The 13,837-nt window shown below is 41.7% G+C and overlaps 1 protein-coding gene across 1 annotated transcript in view; it reads right to left on the bottom strand.

Annotated features, from left to right (window-relative positions):
• Positions 1-7,739, bottom strand: part of rnf152 (ring finger protein 152) — a 44,487-nt gene extending 36,748 nt beyond the window's left edge. The window contains exon 1 of the mRNA XM_026363084.1: positions 7,524-7,739. The gene's annotated coding sequence lies outside the window, so the exon portion shown is untranslated. The remainder of the gene's footprint in view (positions 1-7,523) is intronic.
• Between the last annotated feature and the right edge of the window lie 6,098 nt (positions 7,740-13,837).

Below are 13,837 nucleotides of genomic sequence, written 5' to 3'. Positions count from 1 at the left end.
AAAAATCTGAAAAGTGATATTTCTTAAAGTACAAATAAAAAAAGGCAAAGTAGCCACAGAAAGATGGTACATATCTTCAAAAACATGCAAAGACATTAACAAGCTGGATTTGGTTCTCCTTGATGAAAAATAAACAAGTCTAGACTCTTCATAAATTCCAGTCCTAAGAGACAAAACTAATTATCCTCTGAAGATGCTGAGTGTTAAATGGATGCAATATAAGTCGGGTAGGGCACTGGCACAGCTGAGTGAGTTTATGTGTTCTCTTAACTTCAGCACAGGTAGCGCGGAAGTAAACAGACTGTTCTTTCTGTGGTTCTAGTGTCTGTCTGAACAAGCGTCTCCGTTTTCTTCCTGCCACTTCCTGTTTTGGTTGTTAATCAGCATTTCGACCGCTTCCTCCTCTGAACCAGATGTTTACACGCGAAGTAAGTCAGACTGCAGATACTAATTTTGAAATGAAAGCTCCAAGTGCGTGTGATCGACCTACTGTGAGATCAAAACAGCGATTAGGATGTAACGCTCGGACTGAAGTGGCTGCAAAATAAAGAACCGCTGCATCATTTCTGTTTTCTCCTCTGGCCTCAGAAAACTCCTTCACAGCTTACAGAGGGACAGAGCGAAAACTAAATAATCCAACACATGCAAACATGCTGATTAAACAGTGCTGCAAAGTCTTAGTCCTGCATGAAAAACAACTCAAGTGCTGCAAAAGAAAACAACCTCCAAAGGCTTTATGAGCAATAATTAATGTGTTTAATAATATTGCTTTTCATGCGCTTTGCAGATCAGTTGTAAACTGTTTGCATTGCCAGAGTTTGGAAAATCCTCTACTTTGTCTTTCCAGCTCTTAATTTATTGGAGACTTCAGAGAAATTGACCACTGATCTTCAGGAAACCATCAAACTTCAAAACATTCATAAGTGCGACTGACAAACTTTTGGCTTATTAGTTAGTGAGACCCTTAATTTACAGGTAAGATTCATGGCAGTGAAACCAGAACCTGATTTAGCTCATCTGTGGCATACAGCTCAAGGTTCACAAACTATTAAAACGATGGAGGGAATCATTCTGAATCCACAGTTCAATTCATGCCTCAGTTTTTGTTTTCTCTCTCGTTTTTTTTTACAATACAGATGAACTGCAGTTGAACTTGAGCAGCAGCTCATAGGCCACACTACCCCTGTCACAGTGTTGCTTTCTCAGTGTAAAACCTGCACACAAAGGCAAATAATCTGTTGTCTTACAACAAGAAATACCAGGTTCTCAGGATATTGTATTGAATTTGAGTATTGAGTATTAATATGCAAGAAACTTCACCATGTGAGATGGGACGTCTCCATTAGACAGGCAGCGGGTTGGGTTGCCTGTGTCTGTCGCATTAATGAATGATGTTTTAAACATCATTTATATTAGTATATTAGTCTATTTATTATTGCTAAAATCATTTATAATACTGCCTTATCAGAAAGAGGTGCCAAAGCATTTTATAACACAAAAGTCTGAAATGCTGCAGCAACAAAACGAAGACAACCAAAAGATAACAATCTCAACAAGAGATAAACTAATTCAGTGTGGTAAAACACCTGATACAAATTAACCAAGATCCCGTAAAGGCCACTTTCTCCCAACAGATGGGAACCAATTAGCCACCTGACTCCCAGAAAACACTTGGGCAGCCGTGTGAAGCCAAGATGCAAATGAAGCAGAGGGAAAGGTGGAAGTGAACCTGCCAACATCTTGGGAGAGGCGAAATTAATGAAGGAGACAGCAGAGGTGCAGTTTTGGAAAACAGAAAGAGAGAAAAGTGAGAAATGATGTATGGAGGGCACGCAAAGCCGGACTGCAGGTCTCCAGAGAGGTTACAGAAACAAAGAGCGGAGGGCAAAAATATCTGTTGATGGAGAACGTTGTCTTAATCCTGCAGGCAGTGACTCATCCATCAGCTGACATCAACATCAACCCGACATTTTCAATTTGAGGCTAACATGAAATCATAGAGCTTGTTAATGAACATCTTGTCGTATTTATTTAACTGATGCACTGACTAGACCAGAGGCTGCTAGCACTGCAGAACATCAGCGCGTTCACCAAGAATTCAGAGGACAAATTAAGCAGAATCAAGTCGTCCCCATTTTCTATAGCATGTAATTGACTGCAGGCCAAAACCCAGTGCTTGAATAAGAACGTCATACGTCATACCTTGTTAGCTTGAGATTTCAAGATTTGCAAACAAGAATTGACCTCAAGTAATTAGAAATCTCAAATCAGGGGACACACAGTGCATAAAATGTTTAATTTCAGAAAAAAGAAGTAGTTACTGCACATTACCTGTCTTCATTTAACATCAGGCTTCTGTAACGTCTCAATCATCTGATGTGACTTCTTGGATAAACTTAATGTATATAACCAAGTGTATTCATATTTATTTAGATTTAGTTCTGGTAATAAAAGTTAATTTATATTTTCACATTATAAGATTGAAACTCAAAACTAAAATAAGATGCCGAACAGCCTTGAGGAGTTAGCATGGCAGTAGACTCTTGCCTTGTTAAAACATGCATTACAACCACAGCCTTGCAGGTGGTCATGTCTTTTGCAAGATTCCCAAGACTGACTGTTTTATTATTTGTCCGTATCGCCGAACCTCACACGACAATAAAAACTCCTGTAAATGTTCATTTTAACTGCATAAAGAAAACATCAAAACCGGAGAGACGGGTTCTCACAGTGACAACATGCAAAGGGAGGATCTGAAACCAATACATTCTTTCGGTGTGTTGCAGAATAAACTCTCAGACCCGCATCTCAAACATCTGACACACCTTCAAAATGGAAAAGGGCTGGAATAAGATGCGAGGATAAGTTAAGCAGTAGAGGACAATTTAAAAGGTGTGAGCATGTCTAAAGCTCTGTGCAGCAGCAAACTACAACAGAGGCAATGTTTACCTTCATTCCCTGCGGCTGCTCACATACGGCACGAAGCAGCTGTTAGATAAAGCCAAGCAAATATTGGTAAGTGTAGGTGATATAAGGCGACATATTCCCTCAGAGAAGTAGTCGCGCTGCCTGCTGAATACTTTAGTCTGCATAAGCTGGAGCTCTCCTAAGGACAGGGAAATTTCTTTGTTTCTTAACATTTTGTGCTTTTAATATTAGAATATCATCAAAGCTGCTTCTTGTTAGACATTATAATGTTCCCTATAGTGGTAAAGTAGCTTAAATTAATAGGTTGATTTCATGTAGAAGCAATGGACAATATAAAAAACTATTTAAAACCTTTAGACTCCGAAGACAAAATCTGCCTACTCTCCGTCTACCTTAATCTGTAATTATCTCACACTGCTGACGCTTGGACATTACACTTATATGGGATTGTTGAGCACCTTATTCCAAGAAAATGGGTTTTAATGTGCCTTGTGCCCAGGGGCTCTGCTGTGTTGAAATAGTAAAAGGGCCTTAAACAAACACTGTTTTCTAAAATATCACCGTACACCATCTCTTACTGGAAAAGCCCTAAATGTAGCTATAACCCAAACACTATCCACATGCTTTCAGCAATATACTGTACAGTATATTACAACATACCTGTGGGGAAATGTGTGAAAACATGTCATGCATGTTGGTAAAACCTCTAAATGGACTTAAAATGGAGTAGACAGAGTAAGGACCAAACATTAAGGTTAACAAATGCCACATTTGTGCAGCAATACTGCACTCGTTTCCACATTTTGTTCACCCCACCTCAATATGAAAGTCGTGTTAAGGGGATCAAATACAGTATAAGGCCAGATAAAGCATTACCTGACAAGTCATCAATCAAACATCAATAAGTCTGTTCTCAGTGAACATGTACGTCTGCACTTCATGCCTTCAGTCAGTTGTTTGGGTAGAAGATTTACAAACGTTCCAAGTTAACGCAGATAATAGCTGCTACGCGAGCCAACTTGAGTCACAATGGTTCTGTAAACTGTGACATGAATAATTACAGTCTGTGTGGACCTGCTGCAGTTTACAGGAATGCCGTGACTCATGATGGTTAGCTGACTCTGGCCATTTCGCAGCAAATCTACAGATCACACGTACAACAGACTAAAATGAAGGACTCTGCACACTGATCCGAGCTCTGCCTCCACGTTTGATGATGAGATATTATCACTGGATACTAGATGTGAAGCCACGCAAATTGACTGAGCTGGTTTCCTTGCAGCTCCAGAACTTTGCTCTTTATCACATTGCACGTTGTACATTACGCTTTATACAAAGGCTGCAGTGTTTATCGAACAGCCTCAGCAGCTTTTTAATTACAGTAAGCCCTAATCTGTGAAAGGCTGTTTGTCCAGGTAAGATGTGGATATTAGCAGCAATCGCAGACCAGGATGTGTGGGTAAAAACCTGATTTAATCTCAGATTGTATAAACACACTAACAGCCTAAATCCATCACGTTTCACTTAAAGTGCAGGGTGCAATCGGATTTGTGTTGATTGCCTGCCCCTCGCTGCCAAAATCTCTAACCTGGCACGTTGACAGGTTAGCACAACTCTGTCCAAGCAGCAAGCCACTTATGAATTCATGTGACTGTTGTTTGTCGGGATGGCTTATAACCAGGAATTGTAAACTGTCAAACATGAAGTTTAATCCAAAGAGTATAAACATGTATAAACATGTCGAGGGCAGGATTTCACTCATCTCTCAGAAATTCAAGCACATCAGTGCACCAGAACAATTCAACTCTTACGACTTCCTGCACTGTCTGACAGTCTCTTGTTCATGTAACATGCAGTGCTGTTTGTACCCGTTACAACATTTTCTCCTCGTGAGTCACCAACACCAATCCCATTTCATTTATCGCACTTGACAAACTGCATAAATGTGCATATTGGCATTTATGATCCAACTAATCACCTGCGGCTTCGATGTACAGCAGACAGAGAAATGTTTGACTGGAAGCATTGAGCTGCAACAAATGACTTTTTTCATTATTGACTATTGAAAATATTATTCCACTTACTAAAAAAACACAAATACAAATAAAACTGCCCCAAAATGACTAATTTATGGTAACTTAATTAAAATTTTATTGATTAAGAATGGATTAATGTGTCACTTATTTTGTCAATTAATCGTTTAGTCTATAAAACACTGTGCTATTTCCAGCATGGTTCTGTATTTGGTTGTGTTTTTTCAGCATCAGGGGCCAAAGTAGTAAAGCAAACTTATCACGTTTTAGAACCGTGACCCATCAAGTGCAACCAATGTCGGGCCATCTGTGAGCATCTGTCAGCCTAGTTATTGTGATGCACGCTGCACCATTGGCACTAGTCAGACCCCCGGCTGCACATTTTCAGCCAATTCAGCATGTTGAATTAGTGGCAGTGATTCAGAGAGACCACTCTGATTGGCTGTTGGAGAAATGAACTGCAGTGACATTTACATATTCTTATCAGATGTATTCTTGATTAGAATAGCTATAAACCAAAAGTAGCAAACAAATGTTGCATGTGCAGCTTTACAATTTGTATATCCTCAGCCCTGGGTCTTCTTCTGCTTTCGCTTTTGAATCCAAAATGCCAACTACCACCACCTGCTGGCATGGGGAGTCATCACCTGCTGCCACAACAGTCTGTCTAAGTCACCTCTAGCTCTTCGATGTCAGCTTGGTTTGTCACGGTCCTAAACTTAATTAGGGGATGCTAATGAATAGTAATGTGTAAGGGTATGAATTACCCTAGATGCTAAATTGTTAAACTGTTCCTCCATCAGTGCATGTAAATACAGGCCTGGAAGTGCACACTCATGGAACCACAGGCAACCGCTATCCTAATTAAAAAAGCATTACTATAGGGAAAACACTAAGCACCAGGTAGTATTTGAGCACAGAGAAGAGGTAAACAGTGTAAATAAAGTGTGAGAAACTGTGAGACAACAGGGGCACGGCATCATTGCCCCAGGGCCACCAAGCTGGTTAATCAGGACATGATCAGAGGTTGACACCTTTCAGGTTCGTCCTAATAATACACCAAACCCAGAAGGTATCCAATTAACAACACTGAAAACACATAATAGCAATAAATCCCCCATTGTTGATTCAGCACAAATCTGAACACACATGCATCTTAGATAGGTAGAGAATATTTTGAATTTCCAGTAGATACCATGGTGAAACCCACTGCAGGGAGACTGAAACAGCGGTAAACACAACGGTAATAAATAACACACTTCATAGACTGCCACCTACTGCATGTCATCATCTGTGTAACACACACACACACACACACACATACGACTGATGGAAATTATTTTCCTGCAGGAAGTAAACAGCTCGCAAAGCAGTAAAGGTTTACAGCTTGGAATAAGAGAACAAACTCTCCTTCGAACACAGTAATCCTGCAGGCAATTAAGTTAGCTGAGAATTAAGTAAGAGTGGACACATTCAAAATGTTGGAAGAAGTCCAGCTGCAGCAAATCGGGCGTTAGAGAAACGCAGGGGGATTACGAGGTTTTTCTGAAATAAAAAAAAGACCTCAACATAAATGTAATGGGAAAATGAGAAATACAGCATCCACTGAGTGGCACCGAACATGAAATTCAGATAAGTGGCTAACAGCATGCACAGCCTGTGCCTCAGTCTCCTGTTCTCCTGCTGAAAATCTTTCTCATTGCACCGTTTTGTTTTTTTTTTTAATTTGCATTTCAAAAAACAGAAACAACAAGTACCCTGAAGGACAGAGCATGGATTACCTGAGGCACAGCTGGAGCACTTATCAATTCCTATTCAGGGACTGAAATCCCACTGGAAAGACAAATTAAAAGACCACTGACTATTTCATTGCTTCCTTTCTTTTCATGTGTGAGCTGTTTGAAACCAAAAAATATATATATATATTCTAAGAAACAGAACCCAGCTTTTGAATTTGCACTAAAAGACTGATCATCATGGAAGTATCACAAAACTAGAATAAAAAAAAGACCCAAACCTGTTTACGCGTGCTGTCCTAAGGTAAAAGGTCGCTTTACTTGTTTCCTCGATCACTGTAACAATGTGTGACAAGGACAGTGGTGCAGACAGTCGCTGCTAAAGGTAAAAGAGTCGAGATAACAACACAAAGGACGCGTGATAGTGAAACAACAAAAGGAGCCACTTCCAGATAAGACGAATGCAAATGTCCTGTAGACCAGTGTAAAGAATCAATTATGTTTAAGTAGATATCACTGGTAGAAAACCGAAACAAAACGATTCAAGTCCATTAAAACAGAGTTTCTGAATTCACAGACTCCTATGATTAATTCTTTATTCCAATACTTGCCCCTATACAATCTATCGCCACTGAGCGCAATGCACATGCAAAAGTGTTTCAAGACAAAGCCAAACAACAGGGATGTTTCGTGCACAGTGCAAAACAAAGCAGCACCGCGCACGGAAAAAGAACTTTTATTATTTCCTCAATACGCCCAAGTCCTTCAAGCCAGACTCCGTGGAATAAATGGCAATTTTAAGACAGGTGAGAAACCCAGCGCTCACCTTTTGTTAGTTCCTCCGTCTGGTTGCAGCAGCAGCAGCAGCAGCAGCAGCAGCAGCAGTGGTCCTGTCTGTCTGTGGGTGTCTGCTCTCCTCCGCTCCCCTCCTGTGCGTTCACACGGGGCAGCAGCAGCAGCAGCAGCAGCAGCAGCGCTTCGCCTCGGTCGGTGCGCGTCGCGGCTGTTCGCTGTTTTCTTCCTGTGTTTCAAAGCAGCACAGACGCCGAACAGACCCTCCCACCCCCTCCGCCGGCGCTCCACTAGCTCAGCCTCTTTCTGAACGCGGATCCGCCCTCTCACCGTCTGAGAGACGACATAATGGAGACGCGCACATCACGGGCTCCAGGTCCAGAGTAGAAGCCGTGTCACCACTGGAGGACTGTGTGTGTGTGTGTGATGTGATGTGTGTGTGTGATGTGATGTGATATGATGTGGTGTGAGTGCGCCCGGTGATGTACCGCTGCGCTCTGCTGGTTTTGGTGGCTCTGACTGCACTGCAAAAAATGTCTGTGCCCTGACACAGTTTTAAAGTCACAGCGGAGGTGCGCACAAAGGGGGGTACAGTCTGTCCTATTTGCCAAGTGTACCTTAAATATGTCACCTGGTGGCCTCTCTGATTGGTCTCGGCCTCCCTCTTTTCAGGCCACATGTCCCACCGGTCAGCAGGCCATGCTCCCTTGATGACTAAAAATGTTGTTTTGTAGACACTCAAGAGATTTTTTGTCACACAGATGCCCCTCTGGTTAATCTTTAGCCCAAGAGCCCCTCGTTTTGGTCCAATCTCCTTCAAGTCACTTATTTCTTAGAACTAAAATGTCTCTGATTGGTCCAGGTGTGCCTCCTTTTAGCCCAAATGACCCCCCCTTATCGGAGGTGCCTCTCCTACTCAAGTGTCTTTTCCATTGCTAAAATGTCCCCCTGGTTGGTCCAAGTCTCCCTCTGCTTGACCTAAACGACCACTTGTCTCCAAATGCTCCAAAAGTTGCTCAAGTGTCTTTCCTGTCAAAGAAATACCGCTCTAATTGGCTCGAGTATCTGTCCTTTCAACTGGAGGAGCAACTGCCCCTTCAGCCACGCAACCCCACCTCTGATTGGCCCTTCCAGTTTCCTTTCTTCTTGTAGCTCAAGTGCAGCTTTGACTCTAACACAAATGCATTTACTGGAACATACAATAGGCTGCGACACCCATTTTTTATGTAACAGTAACACTTGAAACATGGGGGCCAAGCCAGGAGCGTCGTTCTATCACCCCCATCTGCATATCAAACCACAGGGAGGGTCACCGCAGCTTTTACTTCATGCACTCATACATTGAGACATCATCTGTTTTATTCCAATGGAAGAAACTACTGAGAAAATATTTGATGAACATATTGCATCATGTGATTTAAAGCCTATAATTCTGCATCTGAAATGAGGGAAATTCACTTATTTTCATTGGACTTTTACATGTTTGTAACTGTATTGTTTTATAACGACGCACAATTTTAGTTAAAGCTGGATTTTGTCACTGTCTACTTTGATTTTAGCTCTAATGAACTTGATTGCTATTTTTGCAGTGTGCTAGCTCTCCAAAGAAGTGTTTCGTCTGTAAGGAGTCGAGTTGGGTCAGATTTACCTTATTTAGGCTGATTATCACTCAACCGTGGACAAGTGCTGCACGCATGTAAGTGCTGAGGTGTGTTACTCTTAAAGCACTCTGCCATTCAAAAAAAAGAGGACCCTGTTTGATATAACAGACTAGACAACAGTTGGATGTTGTTATATTCCCTCACAGGGGATAAAACTGGAGGCCTAAAGGTGGAATTAATTCTTTGTTGAGCGTCATAGTGTGAGTGAAGAAGCTCTGATTTGCACTAAAAACAATTTCTCCGCCATCAGGCTGAACACTATAATTAAATGTGGTGACCACAGTGCTATTACAAGTATCAGCAATGACATTTCATAAGAAAGCAACTGAGAAATATGCAAAGATGCCTCACAGTTTGGGCTTAAATTATTAAAGGGAACCCTCAGGATGCATTTAACAAGATGCTATATTTATATATGTATGTATGTGTGTGTGTGTGTGTGTGTGTGTGTGTGTGTGTGTGTGTGTGTGTGTGTGTGTGTGTGTGTGTGTGTGTGTGTGTGTGTGTGTGTGTGTGTTAGAAGCCACCTGGGTGGCAGGCGTGAGCCTCAGTCCCTCTGGGGTTCACTGCCGGCATCGCTGCAGTGTAAGCAGTCTTTGAAAAATTTGCTTTAATTATGGAGGATAATGAATTTAAATTTGTGATGCATCAAGACTCTGAAATGGCAAGCCACCCCTGGAGCCTGTAAATGTCTGATACAGCTTCAGACTCCAGGGGGAGTTTGGGAAATTTTATACAAGACTGAGTTAATGAAAATAGATAGGCCTCTGAAATGCTAATGTTGACTTTTGGTGCCTAAATCTAGCTGCAGCCCATGAGATGCATCGAGTTGCAGTGGCTCACTGGTTCAGCTACTGTACATCAGTGTATGCGTGTGGAGGAGACCACTTCTCCAGGGAGAGTAAAGCAGACCTTTAGCTTACCCTCAGATAAACACTGTACTTTCTGTTCTTCACTCGTGGACAAATTGTTCTGCAGAAACCAACAAATTGTGCTTCTGAGATCAATCACAGAAAAAAAAAAAAAAAAAAAGGCGAAACACTCATTCTGAGGGAAAGCAGCGAAGCTTCACTCTGCCCCAATTTCTCACCCTTTGTTTCACACAAAACTTACACGAAGCATGAGCTCTGCTCTCTGTCGACATCCGTATTCGCTCTGTCCGCCCACATGCAGCCGAGCCACTGGCAATTAATTAAAGGAACCACATGCACAGCTCAGTTGTCAGGCCTGCCAGTCTTCAGTGTGGCGTGACAATGATCTGACTACCACCAGCTTAATTGGCATTCGGAGGACATGCTCTCCTCCTCACTGTAGGCTAAATAAACACACAGGCAGGCAGGATGCAACCTTCAGTCCTTATCTCTCTTGATCAATAACTCTGCAACACTACGTCTGACACACAGAAGCAGCCACAGGAGCATTTTTTCCTCCCCTGTGCTGCTGCATTAACTCACACAATTACATTAAAATGGAAATGGAAATGTAAGAAACTGAAGGCAAAGTTAATGTTTTTTTTATTTTGTTTTAAATTTGGGGTTTGGTTTCGCTAAAAGACAAAAGAACAGAGGTCAGATCTAGTTTCTCGAATACATTTTCCTAACTCATGTAGATGCTTGATGTAAACGTGTGGCTAATTAGTTTTCTCATCAAGTTATATTATAGTTTTTCTCTATGAGGATCATGCTGTTTCCTCCACTGTAGCTAAAATGAATAAATGATGACCAGTAAGATAATCCTAGCTCCGCTGAATCATGTACGGACCGAGTTCAGGGCCTCAACTGAAATGATGTTTTTTCAGTGTGTCACTAAATTGCTGCTCAGATACAGTTTGTCCATCATTTCCATTCAATGGGTGAAACATAATTTTGGCAGCATAAAAGCAAACAAGAGCTATCTGTTGTCTCTTGGCTGTGTTGCCCACAAAACTCTTAGTATGTGTTGATAAGGGAGTCATGTGAAGGCCAAAGGGAAACGTGCTGCCGGGGATTTTTGTTATTGTCAACAAATCCTGTAAAAAAAAAAAAATAGTGTCTGCTCACTGATTACTGATCACGTGGAGCTCGATTGTTGTTAAAACACGTATTTCTTCACAAGAAAATCAGGCTAAAAAGTGATGGAGACAAATGTTTTTTGGATCTGGATCTGGATCTGGATCTGGATCTGGACGACAGTGTCCTTGTTTCATTTGTATCTGATGTTGGGTGTTTGACGTGTGCATGCAGTTGCATGTTTTGGTTCTATTACTTTTTGATGAATGACTGATAACAACACAGAGCACTTACATTCCTGGAAAAATTAGGTCAGTCTGAGCGACGCAGGAGCCGAGATGAAAGCCGGCGCGCTTCTGAAGAAATTTCCCACTACTACTGTCAACTTTTACATCACAAAAACATCAACCACCTGGTACCACTTCAGGTTGAAAAGAGAGTATTTGAGGGGGGGTGGAGTGGTGGAGTGGGTTGTCTTCTTCTTTGTCTGCACAATTTGAGACATCAGAGCCAAGCGTGTGACTGCTGTGTGATCGTGCTAAGCAGCGACGAAACACAAAGACAAGCTCCTCTAGCTCGCTGTGTTTTCACCGAGTAAATAAAGGTGATTGTGTTTTTTTTTTTTCTCCTGCTGGGATCAGATGTTTCAGAGGATGCAGCATCCCCATCTCACCCTCCCCGCCTCCCCACATCCACCTCACTTTTCCCCATTATGCAGGCTGTGTTTCCTGTGCTTCCATGGGAGCTTCTAATTGCCTATTGTGCTCGCTGTTCGGCTGTCTGGGTGATGTGCAGTGACAAGCTGCATCCTCAAAACCATGACGTGTGCTCCTGAGGTTCTGCGGGAAGAGCTTCATCTGTCTCTCACATGATTTCTCTCCCACACAGATCTCTCCCCGCTCACGTCTCTTGTAATGTAAAGTACGTACTGTATGTCAAGTGGAAGTGTAATGTATGTCGAGTGGAAAGTGAGCGTGGATGCCTCGTTCCCAGGGCAACGGCATGACAAAAAAAAAAAAAAAAGAGTTGAACAATTTGTCAGTTGTTCTCGCCGCTGATCCACAGAAGTTTGTTCAAAGTTTTTCTTATTGTAGAAGCTGTGAGGCGTTTTGCTTCAGTCAGAGGAGTTGGAAAAAGTCTGGAGAGGAAAAACACTGTTGGAGAAGAATACTAGATTATGTAACAACTACTATAAAGATAATTTCACACACAATCAAAGTCCATGAAGTCTAATAAATCACAGTAAACAGAACATTTACAAATGATCTCACGTGTAAAACGTGTTACATGCAGCACATTTACTCACTGTATTGTATGAACACAAGGTGTTTGTCATGTGAAATAGTACCGGCTACGTGCTAAATGTCATAAATGCCATAAACCATATGTTTGACTCTGTTATGAACCAGGTTTCTAAAATGCTTTGGTGAGACCACGCTCAGCCGTGTGAGGCATTTAATTTTTATTCGGTCTCCAGTCACTGAAACACATAAAAAAATAATGAAATGGAAGGTGATCACAACAAACACAGTGGGGAAAATGGAAAAGCAGCCACTGAGCAAAGAAGAAAACAAGTTTGGCTGAGGATCAACAAATCAAACAAGAAATTATCAAGCAGTGGAGCAACATCTGAGTCAGAGATGGCGTGTGTTTACTCAGCCTATTTCAAACACGGCTTCTACTGCACTTTGGTTTTAGTTCAGTTTTAATTTACTGTCCGCACTGGGAAGTGCAGTTGCTTGAACCATGAGACAGCAAACATGGGTTAGACACTAACCTTAACCTTTTTTCTCATCTATGATCTTGATTATTTCTCTTTCCTGGATCTGATCCACTCAACGTTTCACACGGAAGGGACCAAGAAAAACAGAGGGTGCCATGTTTTAGCAAGAAAGACTATTTGGTCAGGTTGATGGAGCATTTGTGTCCTGTGTTTTGTCGCCCATACCTTCATCCTGACCTCCTCGTTTCGCAGCCTCTTTGTGTTCTTTAAACAAAGTCACTGTTGCATAATTACAGCACATATCAGTGATAAGCACCTTCTGGCCTACTTCTGATAGCTGCAGTTCGTCCCTACTGAAGCATAATTACGTGCGTAACTGCTGTTTGATTACAGGCCAATTATAGGAACTGCAATCTTCTATCTAAACTTAAAAAGTTAATATTTTAACCAAGATTCCCAGTATTTGGATCAACTAGTTCACAGGAACTTTGGTGTGACAAAAATGTAATTCATTTCATGTGCAATTAGAGGATTTGCACTGGGGCCAAAAAGCTTGATCGTCACATCCCTGCCAGATATAGAAAATGTTACATTCTGTGATTTTTCTTTTAATTGTCAGAAGATTGGATTTAGTTTGTTTGGTCTTTCTAAATCCCTCTTACAGACATGAACACATACTTAGCAAAACCCAAAAGAAAACAACTGAAGTCAGCATTGTGGAGAGACTATATCAGACGTGTAGATGCAAAAATGACACAGAGGTAAAAGTAGGCAGCTGCACAAAAAAAGGCATGAGAGGACATGTGCAACATCCCTGATTCATCCAGGTTCTTAAATCCAGCATGAAAATGAAGCTCATCAGTTAAATTAGTGTAATCAGTGAACCTTTCTCAGTGGCTCATCAGAGGGATCTGCTCCGTCTCCCATCTGCTCCCTGTCAGCTCCACTGCGGCGCTGCCTCGGCCTCAGCAAACTG

Source organism: Anabas testudineus, chromosome 2 (assembly GCF_900324465.2).
Source record: "Anabas testudineus chromosome 2, fAnaTes1.2, whole genome shotgun sequence".
Classification (NCBI taxonomy): domain Eukaryota; kingdom Metazoa; phylum Chordata; class Actinopteri; order Anabantiformes; family Anabantidae; genus Anabas; species Anabas testudineus.
Note: the sequence above shows the minus strand (reverse complement) of the source record. Positions and strands in the feature narration are given on the sequence as shown.